The sequence below is a fragment of the Etheostoma spectabile genome, unplaced genomic scaffold, assembly GCF_008692095.1.
Source record: "Etheostoma spectabile isolate EspeVRDwgs_2016 unplaced genomic scaffold, UIUC_Espe_1.0 scaffold00001818, whole genome shotgun sequence".
NCBI classification, from domain to species: Eukaryota; Metazoa; Chordata; class Actinopteri; order Perciformes; family Percidae; genus Etheostoma; species Etheostoma spectabile.
Genome location: NW_022602815.1, coordinates 8358 through 27757, shown reverse-complemented (window position 1 = coordinate 27757; position 19400 = coordinate 8358). Strand labels below are relative to the sequence as shown.

Genomic DNA, 19400 nt, shown 5'->3' with positions numbered 1-19400 from the left:
TGGTCTCATCCATAATACAGAGAAAACCCGAATCAGCTGTATTTCTCCAATTAGTTTTCTTAAGACAATATGAGCCATAATTCGAACATTTTTTATTGAAGAATATGAACACCCATACAATTCGACTTACTTCTCGTCCTTTTTTTAAGGTAAAAAAGAAAAAAAAAACAACAAAACAGGGACAAAGCAAAAGAAGTAACAGTACAAAACAAAAACTCCCACTATCCCAAACCCCTACCCGCCCATCTAACCCCTCCCTGTATCACCACCCTCCCTCACTAGACCATCACTCTAACACCAATACAACTGTCATAGTGTGCTAGGATGCGGATTGTTGTACTGGGTTTGTGGTTTTCAGGTATGATATGAGTGGTTTCCATGTTTTATTAAATAAGTTTGAGCCTGTCTTTCAGGTGTACCTTATTCTTTCTAAATGAAGAGTATTAATTAAATAGTCCAGCCACATCTTAGAGGTAGCACAGCTGTGCTCTTCCACAAGAGAAGGATTAATCTCTTTGCAATTATAAGACAATATGAGGAAAGCCCTGCTGTGCCACAGTCAGTTTTCTGAAGGTCTCGATATTCCAAGAATGATGAACAGGGGCTCAGGTTTGATTGAAATATTTATGACCTCAGACATAATGCGACATATATCAATACAGAATGGCTGGATCCTTGGGCACAAAGCAAAACTATGGAGAGAGAAGTGATGTACGGAAGAATGGCATTTATCACACATAGGTGACACCTCTGGGTATGGTATGTAGTTTTTCCTTCGAGCAATGAAGCCTATGTAATTTTAAATTGGATAAGACAATGTCTTGCGTTATCTGAACAATTGTGTATTTTTTCAAGACTTTCCTTCCATAAGTCATCTGGAATAGATTCACCAAGTTCCTCTTCCCACTTATGCTTATAATTTTCAGTTGATGGGGAGCTTATTAATAAGAGATTCTCATAGATGCGGGATATCAGTTTACTCTCGTTAGGGAGCAATTTACGGCAGTCCTCTATTCTAGATTGTGATTCTGTCTCAAAATCTCTCAAGTGTTTCCAAACGTACTCCCTAATTTGTTGGTAACAAAAGAAGTCATTATTCCCCAGCTCATACTTCTTCTGTAATTGTGTGAATGAAGCAAAGACAACTCCCACGTATAAGTCCCCAACACAATGGACACCCCTTTCACTCCATGTAGAGAAGGCTCCATCCAAACTGGAAGGGGCAAACGTGGGATTTCTAGTGATGGGTAATAGAAGAGAGATTGGTTTAAGAGTAAAGGAGGTCTTGATTTGTTTCCAAGTACGGCTCATGCTATGTATGATGGGATTGTTATTATACAGGTTTTTTTTAATCGCGACCGGAGCTAGTAGGACCGTGGCCATAGAATACGGGCGGCAGTCTTCCCGCTCCAGTAGTAGCCAGTCAGGCATTGGTATTGATGCGTCCAACCAAAAGGTGGACGTCTTGATTGCCGAGGCCCAGTAGTATAGCAAAAAGTCTGGGAGTGCCAATCCCCCCTTTGGCTTCGGTCTACAGAGATGCTTTTTGCCAATTCTGTGAGCCCTTTGTCCCCACAGAAAGGGAACTATTAGAGAATCTAGTTGTTTAAAAAAAGATTTTTTTAGAAACATTGGGATGTTTTGAAAAAGATATAACAATTGCGGGAGGAAAATCATCTTTATGCATTAATTCTCCCAATTAAAGAAATTGGGAGTGTGTCCCAGAATGAAATCCTACTCCGCAATTGCTCTATTAGAGGAGGGAAATTTGCTTGAAACAGAGAGGAGTACTGCTTTGTCACCTCAATCCCCAAATAGGTAAATTCTTCGGGGAGACCTTAAATGGGAAGTGATCTAGGTGTGCTAGGTCATTCATATAGACCGGCATTAAAACGCTTTTAGTCCAATTGATCCGATAACCAGAAAAGGTCCCAAACAGGTTGATTTTGTCAAGAAGATTTGGGATAGTAATTTCAGGCTGTGTTGTATATAACAGGATATCATCTGCATATAATTATATCTTATTATTGGTGTCTTTGGTGGAATATCCATAGATCTGGGGTTCTAATCTGATACTTTGGGCTAGAGGTTCAATAGCCAGTGCAAAAATTAAAGGGGATAACGGGCATCCCTGTCTTGTCCCTCTGTTTAGGCTAAACGGGGAGGATATTGTCCGGTTTGTTAGGATTTGAGCCATGGGATTCCTGTAAGTGAGTGATAATAAGTGACAAGAATTTACTTCCAAAATTGAACCTATTAAGAACTTCAAATAAGTAGCACCACTCAATCTGGTCAAATGCCTTCTCAGCGTCAAGTGCAAGTATCACAAAATCAGTAGGTGGACCTCTCTTTGTATATATATATATGAAAAGACGTCTAAGATTGAAAGAAGCACTCCTATTTGGTATGAAACCTGTCTGGTCCATATGAACCAGCTTTCCCAGTAGAGGATTCAGTCTGTTAGCCAGTATCTTAGCAAACAACTTCCCATCGGCATTAAGGAGGGAGATGGGACAATAAGCGCCTACTTTCTGTGGGTCCTTTCCTTTTTTGTGAATTAATGTGATCGCAGCCTCAGTTAAGGTGGGGGGTAGATTACCCTGTATCTGGGCGTGTTCATATACTTTCAACAGATAAGGAGATAGATTTTCACTGAATGTTTTGTATAATTCCCCTGGAAGTCCATCAGGACCAGGTGTCTTATTACTCTTTAGGGAGGCAATGGCACCTCGAACCTCTGCAATTGTGAGGTCAGAATTCAAAGAATCACAGTCTTCCTCACTCAGTCTGGGAAGCTCACATCTGTCTAAAAATGCATTAATAGTTACAGAGTCTGAAGTGGTCTTTGAAGTATACAAATCAGTATAGAATTCAAGAAATCTGTCATTGATATCTTTAGGCTTTGTAAGTATTGCATTATTGTGGGCTTTTATCTTGTGTATCGTTTTGTCGTTTTCCATTTTCCTGAGTTGTCTAGCTAGCAGCTTGTGTGGTTTGTCACCAAATTCAAAATATTTTTGCCTAGTATAGAGGAATGCTTTACCTAGTTTAGCAGAGATAATTTTATTGTATTCATACTTAAGTGTTGCTATTTTCCTGTGTAATATAATAGAGGGGGAGTGTGCATTTTCTATGTCAAGTAATTTAATTTGGTCTTCTAATTCCTTTAGTCTTATTTACTTTTCGCTTAGAAGCCTCGAACGATATGATACAGCCTCTTATGTAAGCCTTGAATGCTTCCCAGAGGATGGAAGAAGAGGTATCAGAGTTGTCGTTTATTTAGAAATATAAAGAAATCTGGTCTTTTAAATAGTCACAGAATTTATTTTCAGTGAGTAAGTGCGAGTTCAGTTTCCAATGGGTGTGTGGCTTATCTACATGATCTAAACACAATGAAAAGGTGAGTGGGCTGTGATCTGAAATCACAATGCTGTGATATTTCGCATTCAGTGTGGACGGAGCAAGTCTGGCGTCCACCAGGAAGTAGTCTATCCTACTGTAGGAGTTGTGTACAGGTGAATAAAATGAATAGTCCCTATTTGAAGGGTTCATTGCCCTCCATATATCCAGAACATTTGTCTTATTAATGAACATATTTAAAAATTCACTAGAGGCATGTCTTGCGAGTCTCTTTGTGGAGGACCTATCAAGATATGTGTCGAGGACAGTATTAAAGTCGCCCCCTATTATCAGATGTGTTTGTGAAATATCTGGTATCAGTGAAAAGACCTTCTGAAAGAGAATGGGATTATCTATGTTGGGAGCATACATATTTACTAAAGTAAGGGAAATATTATGGATTTCACCAGTCACTATAATATAGCGGCCCTCTTTGTCAGTGATTGTTTTTTTCTGTAAAAAGGGCACACCTTTTCTCAGTATAATGGCTGCACCTCTTGCTTTGGATGAAAAGTTTGAGTGGTAAACTTCCCCTATCCAATTTGCTTTTAACCTGCCGTGCGAGCTACTTTTTAAGTGAGTTTCCTGTAAGAACATAATGTCTGAGATCAGAGACTTTAGATGTGCCAGAACTTTACCCCTTTTGACTGGGTTGTTTACGCCGCGTACATTCCAGCTGGAGCATGTAAGACCCTTTGTCCCTCTGCTGTCAATGTTTAACCTATCACACATTAGGAATCTATGATTGGTACGGTATCCGTGGCAGTGCGGTTGTCAATGTGTAGGATTTGAGTGAGTGGTTTTCCTATCCCTCCCCACCATTCTACCCCAGTCTGTCCCACAACCATTATCAAGGTCAGCCCAATCCCCAAAGAAACAAATGAAAACAAAGCTGCTCTTGCCAGTTCAAAGTGAATGTGGCGCGAGCCTTCTCAAGGAAGTAAGTACAACTGAATCAGTAACTTAAGTTACTTCCCCACACCTTCTGGTGGCCTGATGCTAACTCCTATCTGTGATCCCATAGCTCGGTAACGTACACAAAACGTTTAGGTAGTTTAGTGAAGAGAAGAAAATATGATCAGTTAAAGTGCCATAGTAATATAATATCCATGGGCACATTATCTATAGCAAGAGGGAAAACTGCGGTCAGATTTTCCCAAAAGTAGGGACGCACACCCTATGTAACAAAAAGAGAAAATAGTTTAAATATGTATGATCACAAACTCAACTGAGTTGTAACTCCAACCCGGGAACCGACCTCATTAACATCTACAACAAAAGGATGCATCATTACATTGAATAGCTTTCAATAACAGTGAGCCATTTCCACACTTCAAGAGAACAAGGTGAACAATTGCATGGGCCCTAGATATGATATCGAACGGAAAAAATAAGAAATATATGAGAAAAACGGTAACAGTGCCAGCCATAATCTACGAGGGAGGACTAAGAATTGTGCAGCTATACGTCTAATGATAATGGTGGTTTAACAGTCAGATGGTGATGCACTAGCTGTGTGTGTATGAGCATATAACTCACGTGGATAGGTGACTGCTAGTGTTGTACTAGCGCTAGCCACAAAGGCTAACTAGTAAGCACCAGTACATAGCCACAACTCTGGATATCATGATTCACCGCATCAGCAGTGATTGCATCAGTTTAAGGGTCCTCCTGTCTTATTTCAGTCGAACCCGGTGCCGAAAGGCGTTCAGCATATTTCTACGCTTTTTAGGCATCTATGAATGATATCTGTGTGTCATTGTGGATTATTAGGAGTCTGGCAGGATAGAGGAGGCCGTACCTGACCCCAGGTCTGCCCCGTAGCAGCTCCCTGGTGCCATTGAATAACGCTCTCTTTCTAGCCACGGCAGGCGGGTAATCCGGAAAGATTTGGATCCTTTTACCACCATGGTAGAGCTGTTTTGCCTCTGCGGCCTTACGTAGGATGTCCTCCAACGTGTGAAAGTAGTGTAGTCTCAACACGAAGGGTCTGGGTGGCTCATGAGGTTCGGGTCGCCTTTGGAGGGTCCGGTGCGCTCTATCAATGAGAGGCTTCTCACCCAGGGAAAGTATCTCTTGCCGCAGTCCGGCAATAAAGTCCCTCGGCTTGGGTCCCTTGGTCCCCTTGGGTACTCCGATGATCCGGATGTTGTGTCTCCTCGAGCGCCCCTCTAGGTCTTCGCATTTCCCAGTTAGTTTTTCTACTGAGCTCAGGCGAGTGACTTGACGTTGAAGTGCAGTGACATCGTCCAACTGGTGTGAAGCAGACTTCTCTAACTCTCCTATAGTGTTAGCATGTGAAGTTACGTTTTTTTCCAGGGCCATAATGGAAGTCTGCAGTTCTTCTTTAGTTGGAGCCAATTCGCCTCTCAGCACGGTGTACACCGTCTGTAGACGGACATCAATTGTGGCGCATGTATATACAGCCCGGTTGGGTGGGTCCGCCTCCTCACTCAGGTTGCCGGGCTCCACCACCTCAGTTGAGTCCGAGGGTTGGTCGAGGCCTGCTTCTTGTTGGTCGTTCTTTTTGATTTCCCCTTTTTTGACATTGTTCTCTTCTTTTAGGTTAAATTTCCCACTTGCTTATATCTTCTTATATCACTCTAAGGCACTTTTAGGCGGATGTACAGGTGTTTAGTGTATTAATAAAAGAAAAGTTACCGGAGCTATGCAAAACACGTCTCACTCCTCCATGCTCAACAGCGCCCCATGAGCCATAATTTAAATCATCTCGTTTAGGATGTCATAAGAGAGCCAATTGTTCTCCTTACGAGCCAGCCATGATCGTAACTCTGTGATTTGCATGCATGTATCGCATCTGCATAAAATTGGACTCTTTGGCTCTAATGGCCACTCCCTGACAGGAAAGGAACTGGAAAGTAGAAAAAACAACCAGCAAAACGATTCTGACATCAGCCATCAGCGTTCATTTACCAGCAGAGAGCAAAGCAGCCACATTAACACCTGCATTGGTCGCTGCCATAATGCTAACAGCAGTGCAATGTAAATTGCTCTCTTCATGTGATCTAAATCATGTGAGTGGTTGAGAACAGCTCAAAAAACATCTCAAACAAAAGATCTTTAGATTTTAGATCTTTGTTTAGCTGGAGGAAATTCTGAGACAACCAGTGATTAATTTGCTCAATTCAATGACAAAGAGATTTAAGAGGGCCATGACCATTAGGTGTCAAATTCTGTGGGTCATCTTTCAGAAGATCTTGGAAGATAGCCACAAGCATCCGATATGCATGCAGTGCATTTATCCAGGATTTGCTATTGACAATGTTGGTAATGCCACCAAATGCCACTGCAAGCAGAGCTTCCATGCCAGAAGCCTTCATCACGGTTCTAATGCAGCCAAGGAATGACATCAGAGTGTGCATCATGCTAAGATAAATGGTGAAAGACTTCCATTGGGTTACTCCACTTGTGAGACACGCAACAGTGTAGTGCTGCAGTTCGAGTGTGGTTTGTGCATACTTCATGCCAAAGCTTTTCACTGATTTCTCAAGGTAGAAAAAGGTTTTCTGGCATGGTATTTTGGTGTAAAAGGGGAGAATTACTACTGATGTGCTGCTGGGTGCACTGCTACAGGGTGAGTAAAACCTCACAGAAATGAAGCGTGTACGGTAGCACTTGTGTCCTTCTGACTTTATTTTCCTGGGGAGCTTCTCAACTTCATCTGCATTATCCATCTTCAACCTCTGGACCATTTTCCATTTCTTAGTTCTTTTGTTAGACTTTTGAAACCCATCACAGATTCACAACCCACCACATACATAACTACAATTTCTTAAAACCCAGCAATGCAAACGTTGTAAAGAGGAAAATGGAGTACCACTGTTCACATCCTGTTTCCTACCAACACTCAGTTAGGTGTTCTTCTCACCATGACCATTATATTTCCCTTGGATAGTCAACTACATTAAAGCATTTGAAAATTAACTGTCAAGGCATTTTGGGTTCTACACCATTGTTGGCAAAGTTATGGATAAAGGTAAGGCTGTGTACGGACAGCAACAAGCAACTGCTTTGCAACAACACATCTATAGGAGTCACATGACACACAGGGAAAAGGGGAGAGAACACACAAACACGGCGGAGAAGAATAGATGATCTACAACAAAACTTTATAACAAAGTTAGGAAATAAGAATGAACTAAATAATGTTAACAAAAGCACTTTGGCTCATTTAAACTATATCCCATCCTTTCCATTTCTAGCCAAAGCCTGTCAGTCCTCCCTGTTTTAACGTTAGCTCTGTAGTATTTTCAGCATTTAAGTAGTATTGATTTTTTTTACTATTTAAATTACATTCAACTTTTGGTATTCATTCCATCAGCCGTATTCTGTACAGATTTTTTTTCTATTTTTGTTATTTCCACTAACCCCAACCGGCCGTCAGACGCCGCCTACCAAGAGCCTGGGTCTGACCGAGGTTTCTGCCTAAAAGGAAGTTTTTCCTTACCACTGTCGTACTGTTGCTTGCTCTGGAGGAAACTACTAGAACTGTTGGGTCCTTGTAAATTCTGGAGTGTGGTCTAGACCTACTCTATCTGTAAAGTGTCTTGAGATAACTCTTGTTATGAATTGATACTATAAATAAAATTGAATTGAATTGAATTGAATGGCAGCAGGGTTAACAGGTGGGTTTTGTCTTTTATACCTCTTTAACACCAATGACCATGGTCAGACCAGCATTACATGACCCGTGTTCAACTCTTCTTTTGTCAATTCAAACCAAGCCAGTCAACATTGGTTGATCCCCAGGCCTGGAAATTAAGATATGACCTGGGTCACTACACAATATACCTTACGTGCTGGAAATGGCCCGGGGTTTACACATCATATTCAGTGAACAGCTAACTTGTTAAGAGAAATCTCGGCAAGCCAGTGGCAACACTGAACTGTCGGCTGTAACGTATGTCTCGGTGGAGGGAGAAAAAGAGCAGCAATGCTGTGACTGAGAGAAATATAACGTAATATTGACCATGCCCTGGTCATGTGCAATTCACATTGAAATTGCCCCTTGTCCAATTCATGTTCAACCCACCTCTCGACTTAGTTTTTGAAGCTGAATCAGTCAATCCGGGTTAACCTTTCAAACACAAAGACAGCCCTGGTTGAGCCCTCAATGGGAAAGGGTTTTTTAGTATCTTTTGAGCCTCACTTGCGCCAGATAGCTCGGTTGGTAGAGCAGCAGTCTATATATAGAGGTTTATTCCTTAAGGCAGCAGGCTGGGGTTTAACTCCGACCTGTGGCCCTTTGCGCATGTCATCCCCCCTCTTTCCCCTTTCATATCTTCAGCTGTCCTGTCAAAATAGATGCCAAAAAAATAATGGTTTGGGCAGTTTTGTCCGTGCATCCTGTCATCTGGCAATAAATTGAATTAGATATTTTATAAACTGTTAAAACTGTTGCTTTAACAACAACACATTGATATTTAGTAGTGGAAATATTTAGTTATCAGAAACTGACAGGACACAAAAAAACAGCTGTTCGCTGAGCTGAGGACCTCCAACATGGCCACCAGACAGTTAATTATGTCACATGAAAGCCCTTTATTGACTACTTACCTCTCGACATCCCACCTGAGCCAGTTCAGACAGGCCAGTCTGTCTTCCCCTCTACTTATGGCCTTACATGATTATACCACATTATTATCCTCACGATACCCTCTGTGTGTCCCGCCGTACTAATCTCTGAGCACATACTCACCTGTAATTAACCCTTCTGTATTTGTCCTACATTATTACACACAGCCTGTGCAGAGCTGCTTCTGGTTTCAGCCTGCACAAGTACTGTTGTTGTGAACACCTGCCCAGGTGAGTTGGAAATCAGTGCCTGAGTGTCTGAGGTTTAAATTCACACTTGCTGGCCTGGAATAACCAGAAAGCACAGGGTAGTGCCGTCGTTTTATTTCTCACACCCTCTGAGAGTCATTGCCACATTGTCTGAATTGTATTCAAAACAGTATTATGACTATTAACTGGATCTGAAATTCATTCTAGCTAAATTAAATGGATTACCTCACAAAACCTCAGAGGAGCTCATATGCTTCAGTTACAGCTTTGTTTTGATTCTGTAAACCTTATATTGATTTGTCAATAAAGTGTAATTGATGCATTGTAAAAGCCCTCACAATGAACTGACAGTTTTATTATTCATATCTCATTTGTCGATACTCCAACTTTTACTACCATACGATTTTAAGGTTCCGTCTTTGAAAATGTGCATCACTGTTATGCCATTTTTGTGGGCAGAAATATAAAATAAGGTATAGGCCTGGTATTTCCTATCCACTGCTGTTGAGGAGCACAGTACAGCCAAAAAACAGTCTACTGTTTTGAGCTAATTGCTAACATTAGCATACTAACAATGACAATGCCAACATGCTAATGTGTAGCATATGAAAAGTTGAATGGATTTTCCATCTTAGTTTAGCATTTTAGCCTGCTAACACAAAATACAGCTGAAGTCAATGAGTCATTTTACAGGCAATTGTTCAAAAACCAAAGTATTGGACAAAATGAAATGTTGACCTGAAAAGTCAGAGGAACACCAAAGAATGTCTGAAGCACAGTCGACATATTTCAGTCCATACCAAAGTGGTGAACCAACCGACCACGTGACAGGCTGACGTTGACGTTAACGTTGACATCTCTAGATGCCGATACTAGGGCTTGATAATAACTTTTTGAGGCAATTATCCTTTGGACAATTAAATTTACGTTTCACTTGTTCATGCACAAAAGTGACTTGTCCGGGTAAAGATTTCTCATGTTGTGATTTTATTTGTGTTTTGCTAATGCAGAATTCGAACAAACCGTTGACAGAATCCAAACACTATCAACACTAATACAATTCAGTTGAAACAGTAGAAAGAAATGTGTCCCAATAATAGATGTTCCCTTTAACAAGAAAAAAGGATCTCCAGACTGCATAATACTAAGTAATACTTTCTGGTGTGTACTTTCACCATTCTGGTGTGCAGTGCATCACCAGAGGAAGTAGTGTGTTGAATTTTGTAGACATAACTATGGATTTTGCAACTAAATGTTGGTGTTAGCTTTTTTTCCTCTTTTACAATTTCACTATCTACCCGGCAGAGGCTGAAATACCAAGGGATCCTTTAAAAGGTGTAGTTACGTTACAGTTAATTATTAGCTGATATTTAATCTGGCAAGTCATGGAGCTGAGGATGTACAATACCTGACAAACAGGCTGTGGAGTAGTAACTGCTGCTCCACCCCCGCTGTGTGAAGGAGAGATACCACAGATCTTGTCTTCCAGCGGCCGTCAGCCTGTACAATGAACACTGTTGCAATATATCCCATGTGCCATTGTTACATCTTTGCATAATTTTCATTTGTGCAATTTCCATAAGTGCAATTTTACTAATTCATGTGCACTATTGTACAATACAGTTTGCTATATCTGACTTGTGTGCATTGCCCTTCTACAATACTTTTATCCTAAACTATTTTATTCATGCCGCAGGAGACCGTATAAGGCATCCTATTTTAGTCTTATTTAATGTGCAGTAACTTGTTTTACTGTATGAACAGTACTTCTTTGTTTGACACTTGTTTATGATACTTGTACATTTATCTATCTCTGCTCTTGTCTTTGCTGTTGGGACAAATAAAGTTTTCTTGTCTTATCTAACGGTACGAGGCAGAGAGCCAGTTGCTAATGAGTCAAATTAACTTCATGCTTCATCCACACATTGCTATTGCCACGAGTAATCGGCTCGTTTTCTGTGAACGATGTGGCGATGAGGTAACGTTAAGGCGGAGTAAGCTAACGTTTGATAACTGGCTGGCTTGCTGGTTCCGCCGTTCTTTTATGCTGCATCGTTTACAAAGCATGAGCTAAATAGTGGGCTGGGTCCGCTGCCCCAAATCGTGGGTAAAAAAATGTAGTTGTTTCAAATTGGTAACATTTTAATAGATGTACTGAGTGGCACGTAACATGAAGTAACATGGCATTTTATTTTGTTTAAGTTTTAACTTGTCCAGTGGGGCAGGTAAATTTCTTTTCTCTTGCCCTACAAAAAATCCACTTGTCCTGGACAAGCGGGCAAGCTTTAGATTGAATCCCATTTCTCTGTCTTACCCTTTCCCCTTCCCCTAGCCCTTTGTCTTACCCCTAGCCCTTGTCCCTTGAAACTGTGTGGTGAGAGCTAGGGGTGAAAACATACCCTTATGAAATGAGACACCACTTCTGCAAGCCATGCGCAAGTGTGTGTATGTTGATAGTGTGGGGTTTGACAACAGTGTCATATATAACTGTATACATATTTTATGGTTCTTTAATGTTTACTTTGGTGGTCTTGGTGCAGATGTTCATATCTGTGTACTACTTAGGTCTGTTTGCAATAAATATTTTTATACACACTGCATGGTGTGTTGTATATCCGTTTCAGTTATCACTGTTTTGAATCTCATTGACGTTCAGAAACACTTTCTTTGTTAAAAAAAATCTGTCTTTATTGCCCAGTAAAGTAAACATAACAGGCAAAAACATTATATAAAACTAAAAACAGTGTGCCCACTACTTGGAGCACATCCGAATAACAATAAAATTTAATAAAAAATAAAAAACGTGTTAAGAGACGTGTTAACCCATCAGAGATGGACCTTTGTTAAAACCTATTTAAGACCTTTCTGTTCCCCAGAAACAGCTATGACGTAGCGAGCGCTAAACCAACAAGAATCTACACAGTTGGTGTGAACAGAGCCAAATGTTTGAGTCCGATGGATTCCATAGTTAGATGTCTGTGACCGGCACAACATTTCCTATATGGGAAATTGGAAAATCTGAAATGGTTTCAATACTGGACAATACATAAACTGTGATTTGGGAGAAACCATACTTGATATCTGAAGGCCCATTCTGCCCAATAAACGTCAAAGTCTTGCCTTCGGTCTAAACTTTTACTTGTGTTTCTATGTTACAGCATGGTGGTACAGCATGGCCCGAAAGAGGTGTCATTTTGAGCGATGTTGAGCAATTTCTCCAAAGATTTCCTATTAAACTCTATGAGAACTTTTGCTGCTATTGCAGCAAATCGGCACACTGAAATATATATTATACAACTATTATCAACTATTAGAACTATAACTTACATGTCACACACAAAACAAAGGCACTTAAATGTATAATACTCAAAAAAGACTCATAAGACTACAAACAAACAACAAAAACTACAGCTATTCTGAAATTCCAGACCACAGTCTGATGCTTGCTGGCCAATAACCTTTCCCTCCAACCCCATTTCTTACATCAGAGTCCTGCATTATAACCAACAACAATGAACAGCTGCATGAACAGGAATGAATTACAAATGATTAGACAGTAATACAGTAGAAATACAATAATAAATGGCTACAACATGAACACATGACTCACTCCCATAGTTGCTTTGCAGCATTTTTTGATTTTAGAAACTTCTGCTTGTTTTTAGCACGAAAGTGGATCAGCTGCCTGGTTTGTGTGATACAGGACAGTATGTGTGAAGCACGTATCTATGTCTCCAAAGCTAGTAGTGTTATGCACTGATAACAAACACAACTCACTGCTAATGGAGTTTAGTTAAAACTGTATACATGTATGGAGTCCATTCAAAGCAGAGAAATGCGGGACTGTTGTGCAAATAAGCAATGTAACGTTAACGTGGCAAACTAGCGATTTAAAAAAAGTTTCAGTTAAGAACTTGGTGTTGTGGTTTGGGATTTTGTTTTGGTTTATTTTTCCCTTTTGGCCCTCTTTGTGTTTTTGTCTTGTTTTTCCCCAGTCTTGTATGGTTGGTCTTGTCTTGTTCTCACCTCAGTGTCTGTATGTTCTGTTTCCTGCTTTATTTTGAAGTCCGTTTTTTTGTCTTGTCTTGCATCTACATTTACTTCCTGTGTCTTCCCGCTCCTCTCACCTGCTTCTTGTTACCTAATTACCTTGTGCAGTTAATGTCTGGGCCTCCCTTGTCTTTTGTCAGATCCTTTTGTCTTGCGAAGGTGTTCGTGTCTGCGTTCCAGTCCTGCCCCAGATATTCCCAATGAGTTGTCCCCTGTGCTGTTGCCCTGTTTTTGATGTTGCCTTCCCTTGAACCTGTTTTGTCCTGTGAGTGTGTCCTGCCGTTCTCCTGTTGTATTCTTCCCAGTGAGTTTCCAGCACTTTGTGCTCCATTTTTTGTTTTTCCCTGGCTCTCTGAAATTCTGTTGTGTTATTTGGACTCTGTTGCTGCCTTTCTACAATAAGCCTTTAACCTCCTACCTGCTACTCTGCGTTTGGGTCCTCCTTCCGCTACCATAACACTTGGGTACAAATATATATGTACAGGACTGTGTAGAGCACAAAACAAGACTGTCATTATTTTTAAATCAATTATTTAAGCCAAAAATACTTACATTTATGGGACTCTCTGGTTGATCTGGCCGCCATTGTTGCCAGTTGCGCAGTGTATTCTGGGTACCCCTTGGTTTCAACTAAGCTTGGGACTTTGCTTGGCTTTAAGGGATATCGAGCCCTTCCCCTTAGCCCTACCCCTCGCTGAAAAGGTAAACTCTCATGTCAATGTACAAAACTAAGGGGAAGGGGTAAGACTGAGAAATGAGATTCAGCCTCAATCTTGAGCCCTGCGATATCTTGGATAAAAATGCTGTTTCATTTCAGTTTTGGGATGTTTTTCACTGCATACCATTGTGCTAAATCAGTTTTAATTGACTTTTCATCAAACATGGCCAGACTCTTTGACCAACTTTGGTTTCAATCTCAAATTTCGTCCCTCAATTACTTTCCACCAGTTATTATTTTTCAGGTTATATAGACATGAAGCAGTGCCAGCAGTCTGCTCTAAAAGAGAGTTGGTCACACACGCAGATCACATCAGATTAAGGGCATTAGATGGTTAAAAACAGAGAAGAAAACTCAGTGTTCCAGTTCAAGCAGCAATGAGCACACAGCTCAGGTTTTTATAGCAATAACCAGCCAACAGACTGATTGACTTTCTGTCGAAAACCTTTACAGCCTCTGCAGCATTAACAAGAGTTGGGCTGCTACACTGTACACTCTGCAAGGGCCGTTAGACCAAATAAATACTACAAGGCAAGAACAAAAATGGAGGCAAATGCAATTGAACACAAATTCATTCACGCAAGAAATGTATGTATTTATCCATTACGATCTTTCTATCTCAATCTATACCTTCTTTTTCTGTCTTACACACACACAAACACAAACGCGTGTCCATTTGGCAATTTCAATTTTTTTAAACAGTTCATTGCTTCATTGTGTTTTGATTGTAAAACTCAATCAAACCACATGACTACAGTCAGTGTTATTGCACTGATATTCATCATCAGAGAGAATATGTTATTCTACTAAGTGAACAAGGCAGATTGGATATAAGAGTAAAATGTAACAACCTGATCTCACAGAATTCTGAAATAAAATTAACATGGCCCCTTAAGTTAAAATCTGTAACAGTTTCACCAAATCCTGCTCACCGGACTCAAAGACCTCAGTATCGACGGTACTCCACAGATCCTACTTCATCTCTCGCCATAACCATACCTCCAACACAGCCACAGTCATTTAAGGCATTCCCCAAGGCTCTGTGCTCGGTTCCCCCCTCTTCATCATCTACGTCCTTCCCCTTGGTCATAAACTCCACTACTTCAACCTGGACTTCCACTGTTACGCCAATGACACCCAGATCTACCTCAGCACGAAATCCCCCCCACAATCCTCCCCTCTCCCACATCACCTCCTGTCTGTCAGATGTTAAAACCTGGATGCAACACAACTTCCTCAAACTCAACAGCGATATAACAGAATTCCACCTCAAAGGCTCCAATTCCACACTAAGCAAAATCAATAATTCCACTCTCACCATTGTCTCCCCATCTCCCAAGGCCCACAACCTTGGCGTGATTTTTGATTCCACCCTCTCCCTTCTTTCACCTCCGCAACATTGCCAAAATCAGAGCCTCTCTCCACAACTCCCCTGGCTTCTCATCTCCCACCAGATCTCCTGGTCCTCACCTACAAAGCCCTCCACCATCTGGCACCCTCATACCTCACTGACCTCCTCTCGCCCTACCAACCCTAACGGTCCCTCAGGTCCAACTCAGCCGGTCTCGTCTCCATCCCAAGTCCAACCTCCGCAGCTTTGAGGACAGAGCTTCCTTCAAGGTAGTACCCAGAATCTGGAACTCCCTCCCCCAAGAGATCAACAACTCTGAATTCCTCACCATCTTCCAGTCCAGTCTCTTATCCGTAACCTCTGCTTATCCGCACCCCCATGCCCCCTCCCTTTTCATCTCTGCCTGAATCTTGTTTTGTGTGGTTTTGTGTGTTTTGTTTAGCCTTGTTTTGTTATATTGCAGGAGCTTTGCACCCTGGGATTTAGTCAGGAAGTTGAATGTGAGCAGGAAGCCTCATGGTTCGTGTTATCATCTCTCCATACTATCCGCTTCAATCTTCGACATTACATGCCTCTGTTAGCATTCTCGGTATGTGAAATAGAGGCTGAAATACTGTTCGGATTGCTCTGTTGATTGTTGTCAGAAAGTATGATGTGCAATATGTATATTTTTGATGATGATTGATAGCTCATATTAGACTGACGGTATGCTTCAGTAAGCTAGTTTGCCACTATTATCTTGGGTTGTGCCACATGTAAGTATATTTTAGTATATTTAGATAAACCACATAGGTTTTTACTATGCACACTGTATAACAATACATTACGTATTTCCTTTATTTCATCTTACATACCTCCGTATTACAGTGTTGTGTAGTTATGTTGTTTTAACAATTATCATTATCAAGTAACTGGTTGTTGTGTTTCATCCCAGTTTCACCCTTTGTAAGTCAAATAAACTGAGTTAGGATGATCCCAGTCTCCAGTGCTTCATGGAGTAAGGTGTTTAGCTGCTGGTCAGATTGCACAGGGTAACGTGCGTGCAGGACATCATTTAGAATAATAGAGGTGAGAAGATTATCTGGAAGCTAGCAGCGACATTTCCAGGTAATCACTGCACCTCTTATTGTAATATTACTATGTAAAAAAAAACAAACAGGCGTTATGCATTTTGTACCACTGATTCATGGTTATATATATAAAAATACCAGCCGTGTTTCCAGGTAAGAAGTCACAAGATTAAACAGATAAATTTGTAAAGTATTACCTTGAAACAAAAGGGAAACCTTATTACACACACCTTATTACCCCAGTTTTAAATCTTATTACTGTGATGTATTACCCAGTTATTACTTTGATAATTGCAGTTATTACCTATATTACAGATCCAAGGCTGAACCTGTACCGCCTATATGAACGCTCCTGTGACTGAATCCAAGAAATACAGGCAAGAGTCTGCCTTTTTCTGTGGGAGTAATGGTCACTATCTATCACAATGCCCTACAATCACGCCCCAGACAGCGGAGCAGTTAGAGACATGGACTACAGCAGGCAAAAGCTGTCATGGTCAAGTGTGGTTGCACTGGCCATGAGCCTGGCACTTATACACTAAAGAAGTTATGCAGGAAATGCCAGAAGATTCATCTTCATGTACTGCACGCCATTGTTATGCCAAGTTTCAGGTGCTTACCTCACCTCCCCAATGGAGGAACCCTGCGTCACTCATAAGTGAGAGGGAAAGAAACATGTTTTTAGTGGTTGGGGAAACCCTATGGAGACACGGAAAGAGCATGCAAACTCCGCACAGAAAGACCAGTGGGCCACCGTGCTATGGGCAGGGGGGTTTGCCTCTTCCTAAAAGTCGGCGTGTCGACACAGGCTTCCTGGCTGGTACTTTTGCTGTTTGGCAGCCTACTTGTTCTGTTCATGCTAGGAGCAACAAGCGTCCCTACCGATCCCACACTGCTGTTAACTTAGCCAGCTTTGTGCCACTCTTTGAACCGGCTTGCCTCCATGGCGTTAATCTCCCACGCTCCTTGCGTATTTAGCCTTGTACCTTCTTTCCTGCACCTGTTGCCCTACAAGGTTTTTCCTTGTCTGCTGGTACAGAGGATAGGTCTGCACTTTTGGCCTGCCAGTGCTGTTTAATTGTATGAGTATAAATTGTGATAATTATGTATTTCTTTCATTCAATGATATTTTTTGTTTTTCAGTATTTTGTTTGATTATATAACGTTGATTTATTGTGGTTCAACTTAGTATTTTGTTTTCTTTTGTTTGTTTAATTCTGTTAAAGAATTTAGATTTTCTGTTACAACTTATAGTCTATTTTTTTAATTGATATTTGGTTTTGGTTTTCACCCAGCAGGCAGCAATACGTTGCGGAATGCTGTTCAAATTTTCTTTTTTTTAGTTTATTTTGCATTTATTGTTTTGTTTCTAATTGTTTCCCAAAAAAATCCCTTGTACCTGCAGTTACTGAGTGCCAAAGGTGGTGGTGTTGGTGCCCCTTTTTTCTGAGTTATCACCGCTGTGTGTTTGTGTGTGTGCATGTCCACTTGGGATTGGGGTGGACCCTTCCTTGACTCCTCTTCCTCACCAGTAAGGCCTTAGCACTCACCTCCCCTCTTCCCTTAACCCCTTTGTGAATGCTATTTCATTGTTTTTATACAAATGGTTAATTTTAATGATTGTGTAATAAAATATTTGTCTTTGTGTAAATAAAACCTGTGTGCTTTTCTACTGTCATGGTTTAGGTTTTTAGGTTTAAAACAAATTCAATTCTCTGGGTGAAATTCAATGTCGGGCTCTTTATTTCTAAGGGTCGTTCAGAGTCCACCCCCCTCAATCTCGCCACACAACCACTGTTCTTCTCCACAGGACTGGATTGCTGCGGATCTTACACCGTAAAGGTCTTTTGGCGCCATGAGAAGCACTGGGGGTTAATCATCAAGTGTCTTACAACCAAATGCACACATCTGGATCTCATAAACGGCCTTAATGCTGATGCTTTCTTGCTGGTCCTCAGGCATTTCATCGCCCGCCAAGGTGCAGAATGAGAACTGAAAGAGACCTGCTGCCATGGCTCCTGAGCTACTTCAAGGTCTAGCTAAGCATCAGATCACGTTCAAGAGTAACCCACCTGGGGCCCTTCACTTATATGGGCTTATTGGAGTGGGAAATCCCATCCTTACACTTCTGTATGAGGTGGAAGGGTTAGATTAGGCCTCTTTGCCACAGTTATCATATGCTCCCACCACTGCCACAAGAAAATGGGGAAATAGACAGATGATGATCACTTTTGGTCACAATTCATCAGGAGCTACTTACCACATCTTTAGGTCCGTCAGAAATTGCAGCAGCCCATGCACAATCTGACAAATTGAGGAGTTAGCCTAAAGCTGTTAATGGATATCCACTATTTAGTCTTGCTAAAGCTTACAATGCCAATCACTCGCAAGTTTTGATGTCGCCTTGATTGGAATGCATGAAAGGTTGTCAGCGCATTTTCAGGACGTGGGGAAATGGGCTCCCTTATAGGGCTGAAGTTAGACCAGACTTACCAAGAAGCCTTTTTGAACTTGGCCAAGCTTGGGATGTCTCGGATGAGCTCTTTAAGAAGCTGTAGAAAATAATATGCTGCATGTACATACCTTCTACACCAGGGGTGTCAAACTCATTTTCACCAAGGGAACAATGGAAAAAGAGAATCACACCAAGGGCCAGAAATGTAGAGTTTATTGATGTGTTGTTGTTGTTTCTTACTGTGTGTCACTTTTTTTAAACATTTTGATAGCTTTTTCCTCATTTTTTCTTTGTTTTTCTGACTTTTTGTTGCTTTCTTTGTTATCATTTTTTAATTTGTTGCTGTTTCGGACATTGTTGTACGCTTTTTGTTGCATTTTTCTTGACATGAAGCCCTACAAAAGCAACAACACAGCCTGAATATATAAACTCTTTGCTTCTTGGGGAATTTCTCAGAGTCTCAGAATTAGCAAATCTGCCATATTCTGCTTAGAATGCCAGATAATTGCAGTTTATAAAACATTTTCCTGTGTTTTTTTGTGAATTTTTTGC

General features: G+C 41.0%; 1 long non-coding RNA gene across 1 annotated transcript; it reads right to left on the bottom strand.

Annotated features, from left to right (window-relative positions):
- Window positions 1–1100: 1100 nt before the first annotated feature.
- Window positions 1101–19157, bottom strand: LOC116675359 (uncharacterized). The gene is made up of 3 exons (XR_004328391.1): window positions 18977–19157; window positions 15075–15080; window positions 1101–1110 (listed from the first exon to the last, which is right to left on the bottom strand). It is a non-coding gene; the product is annotated as an uncharacterized LOC116675359 (long non-coding RNA).
- Window positions 19158–19400: the final 243 nt, after the last annotated feature.